Source organism: Penaeus japonicus, unplaced genomic scaffold (assembly GCF_977035675.1).
Source record: "Penaeus japonicus unplaced genomic scaffold, GWHDUDI00000001_assembly GWHDUDI00000012, whole genome shotgun sequence".
Classification (NCBI taxonomy): Eukaryota; Metazoa; Arthropoda; class Malacostraca; order Decapoda; family Penaeidae; genus Penaeus; species Penaeus japonicus.
In genome coordinates, this window is record NW_028234414.1 from 32,753,427 (window position 1) to 32,758,426 (window position 5,000).

The window sequence follows — 5,000 nt, forward strand, 5'->3', positions numbered from 1 at the left end:
AGAGAGAGAGAGAGAGAGAGAGAGAGAGAGAGAGAGAGAGAGAGAGGGATAAAGACGTATTGAAGAATGTTTTAGATAAGCCTGGCTAAGGAGATCCTTCACGTAATCGAGAAAGGAGTTAACATATCTTCTTTAGATTGAAATGAATGTTAGTTTAAGAAGAAGTTAGATTGAACTTTCGCATGAAATGTTTTATGGAGAGTTAAGAGATGAAGTCTAACTGGGATGAAGATTAAAAGTTTTTTTTTCTTTTTTTTATTATATGAGCTTTTATAACATTCCGCGATTCCATATGAAAAGGGAGGCAAGAGCTGATAACATGGAAGAAATTGAAAGCTATATATCATCAATAAAGAGACAGACAGACAAATACATGATTGATTAGTTGTCCGTGAGTGTGTGTGTGTGTGTGTTTGTGTGTGTGTGTGTTTGTGTGTGTGTGTGTTTGTGTGTGTGAGTGTGTGTGTGTGTTTGTGTTTGTTTATGTGTAAGAGTGTATATTTGTATACACTAACACACACACATATGCACATTTTCCACTGTGACAATTGTAAGAATAATCATAACTGCCCCCCCCAAAAAAAAAAAACAAAAACAAAAAAAAAACAAACAAACAAAAAAAACAAAAAAACTCTACAAGACGTATAGCATTAACTGATAATAGTATTAAGGATGATAACAACAACAGCAATGATAATGTTGATAAATCTTTTTCATTATGATTAACATCAGTATTGTTGTTATCATAATTTGATAATGATAAGGATAATATTGGTGGCAATAAAAAAAATTCAACAACAACAACTATATTAATAATGATAACATCAAAAGTGATGATAATGACAATAATGATAGTAATGATAACAGTCGTAATAATGACAAAAATAAGAAATAAGAATGATACTAAGTAAATACACATATAGAAAGCATTTCCTTGACCTCATCGTATGTATTTATGTATATATATATATATATATATATATATATATATATATATATATATATATATATATATATAATCTAGCCACTAGGGGTGTAAGCCAGCCCAACTTAGCGCCGGTCCCAAGCCCGGATAAATAGAGAGGGTTAAGGTCAGGAAGGGCATCCGCTTGTAAAATCCATGCCAAAACCCTATGAAATGAGCCAAATCCAAGGAGTACCCAATGCTAGGTTGTCACCCGTAAGTGACCCACAGACACATCGCCCTAACTCTGTGGACCAGCGAGGGCTACCGCATCAAGAACGGGTGCGGCCAAAGAAGTTAGTTCAACCACTGAGAGTAGGGACTTTGAATGTTGGTTCTATGACCGGCAGAGGTAGAGGCTTAGCTGATCTCATGACGAAGCGTAAAGTAGATATACTATGTGTGCAAGAAACTAGATGGGCTGGAAATAAGGCAAAAGAGTTAGGAGATGGTTATAAGCTGATATATGGGGGGCTAATAAAGATGGGAGAAATGGGATTGGAATCATTTTATCGCGAGAGATGAAGGGGCTGGTAACAGAAGTAAATAGGAAAAGTGACAGAATCATTTGGATAAGGTTAGCTTTAGATGAGTTTTCACTTAATATATTTAGTGTATATGCACCTCAGACTGGTTGCACTGAGGGAGAGAAAGAACGTTTTTGGGTAGAACTTCAAGAAGAAAGAGGCAAGGTATATGAAAGTGAGAGATGCATAGTTGCAGGAGATTTAAATGGACATATTGGTAATGGTAATGAGGCTGTCAGCCGTGTGCAAGGAGGATATGGTAATGGGAATGGAAACGAAGAAGGGGAGAGAATTATTGATTTTGCAGTATCGTTTGATATGGCTATAGGGAATACATTATTCAAAAAGAGAAATTAACATCTTATTACCTTTAAAAGCGGAGATAGGACAAGTCAAATTGATTTCCTCCTGTATGGTAGAAGGAACATATGCGAGGTCAAAAATTGTAAAGTAATACCTGGAGACCATATAGCAGCACAGCATCGCCTAGTTGTGTTAGACCTATCAATAGCTGTTGCCCGAAAGCAGAAAAGAGGGGTTAGGACACAGAGAAAAAAATTAAGTGGTTCAAGCTGAAGGAGCAGGATTGAAAACAACAATTTAAGATTAGAATTCTAAATGATATTGATCTTAACATGGAAGATGTCAAGGCATGGTGGAATAGAACGAGTAAAACATTTTAATAGCAGGTAAAGAAATCCTAGGAGAGAGCAGTGAAAAAAAAGGGAAAATAAGGAGACCTGGTGGTTCAATGAAGACGTACAACAAAAAGTTAACTTAAAGAGGGCTCCCAAGAAAAAGTGGGAAGAAAGTAAACTTGAAACAGATAGGGAAGCATATAGAATCAGATGTAAGGAAGCTAAGAAATCAGTAGCTATTGTAAAGTCAAAAGCATATAACAAACTGTACGAAGATTTATACACTAAAGAAGGACAGGGAAAGATTTTCAAATTAGCTAAATCAAGAAATAAAAGTACAAAAGATATAACGCATATTAGATCAGTTCAGTTCAGAGAGATTTGCGAAGGCTTTCCTTCGCCCGGGCTATATGCACGAGGCGGCCCGGCAAACGCATATTAGACAAATGAGAGATGAAAACGGTAACACAATAAAGAAAGAAAGGGATATACTAACTAGATGGAAGTAATACTTTGAAAAACTATTAAATGAGGAAAATGAGAGACTAGTTAGAGAGGATGGAGAACCAATTGAACCAAATAACCAAGAGATAGCTGAGGTAACTAGACAGGAGGTAAAAATAGCCCTGAAAAAGATGAAACCTGGAAAAGCCACTGGACCTGATAACATACCAGTGGAAAGCTTTAGGGCAGGATGGTATTAGTATTCTGCACAAACTTATGAAACAAATTATGGAAAAAGAAGCCATACCAGAACAATTGAGGGAAAGCACCCTAATACCAATTTTTAAAGAGAAAGGGGATATCCAATGCTGTGAAAATTACCATGGGATAAAATTAATGTCACATACCTTAAAGTTGTTTGAAAGAATTTTGGACAGTAGGCTTAGGCAAGTGGTGGAAATTGGTAGGCAACAACTGGGCTTTATGAAAGGACTTGGGACAATTGAAGGTATTTTCTCCCTTAGGCAAATAATGGAAAAAAAAATATCAGGAAAAGCAGAAAGTGTTACATATGGTATTCATCGATTTGGAGAAAGCATATGATAGGGTGCCACGGCAGGAGGTTTGGAGAAGGCTACGTGAAAGAGGAGTGCAAGAAAAGTATGTAAGGGTTATCAAAGAATGCTATAAGGATGTTACTTCCATGTGAAGGTTGGTTTACACCAGGGGTCGTTGGTCTACACCAGGGGTCAGCACTTAGCCCATTATTATTTAATATTGTATTAGATGTTATTACTCAAAATGTTTATATGCAGATGACGTAGTGTTGATATCAGAAAGTAGAAGAGGATTAGAAACCAAGTTAGAAAAATGGAGATGTGTATTAGAGAGTAGAGGCATGAACATTAGTAGGTCTAAAACAGAGTACGTCTCAACTGATATAGGTGACCAATTGGCCTCAATACAACTGAATGGAAATAGGTTGAAAAGAACAAATACTTTTAAATACCTTGGGTCTATGGTAGATGAAAGTACAGGGATGGAAAGGGAAGTTACTCATAGAATTCAGTGTGGATGGAACACCTGCCGGAAGGTGTCAGGGGTCATTTGCGATAAAAGAGTGCCAGTTAAACTTAAAGGAAAGGAACACAAAACCGTAGTTAGACCAGCCTTAACCTACAGCCTGGAAGCAGCACCTCTTAAACATAAAGAAGAAAGAAATTAGATGTGGCAGAGATGAAAATGCTTAGGTGGATGTCAGGAGTTACCAGGAAAGATAGGATCAGAAATGAATATATCAGAGGGACAGCCAAAGTAGGGGAAGTCTCAAAGAAAATCCAAGAGTTTTGGTGAGGTGGTTTGGCATGTAAAGAGAAGGGAGGGTTAAAGAACATGTTTGGAGAGAGGTTAAAAAAGGGAATGTAGAGGAAAAATAAAAAGTAAGGGATAAAAGGGGGAAATGTTTGTATAAAAAGTTGGAAGGATTAAAAAAGGGATTTGAAGGGAAAAGAACATATGAATTTGAAAAATTTATATAGTATTGGCTTTAACCGGGCCGTTTGGGGTTTAAGGTGAGTGTTGTGTGTTTTTGGTTTGGGGTTTTTGTTTGTGTTTGAGAGTGTGTGGGTGGTGTGTGTGTAGTGTGTAGTGTGTGTGTGGTGGGGTGTTGTTTTTGTGATGTTTTGGGTAGTAGTTTGATAGAGAGTGTGTTTTTGTGTTTTGTTTCCCCCCCCCCCCTTTATTTTGATTTTTTTGGGGGGGGGGGGGGTGGGGGGGGGGGGGGGGGGGGGGGGGGGGGGGTGGGGGGGGGGTGGTGGGGGGGGCGAGGGGGGGGAGGGGGGGGGGGGTTCACTCATATATCTAATTTTTATATTTATTGGGGTGTGTGGGGTGTGTGAGTGTGAGTGTGTGTTTTGTTAGTGTGTTTTTTAATGTTGTAGGTATGTATGTCGTGGCTGTTGTGTGTGTGTGTGTGTGTGTGGTGTGTGTTGTGTGTGGTGTGTGGGTGTGGGTGTGTTTGTGTGAGTGTGTGTGTGTGTGTGTGTGTGTGTGTGTTTGGGGTGTAAGTGTGTGTGGTGTGTGGTGGTGTGTCTAAAAAAATTTATTTTTTTTTTTTTTTATATTATTAAAATTTTAAATGTGTGTGTGTGTGTTTTTTTTTTTTGTTTTTTTGTATTTTTGATTTATAAAAGGTTTTTTTGTTATTGTATATATATGATTTTTGTGAATTTTATGAATATTTAAACATTTTAAAAATTGTTTATTTAAAAATTTTTTTAAATAAAAACTTAAGAATATATATAATTTTTTAGTTTTATTTATTTAATATTTTTATATATATATATAATGGTTTATGAAAAATTATATATATATTAAATATATTTATATATTTTTTTATATATATATATTTATTTATATATATATAAA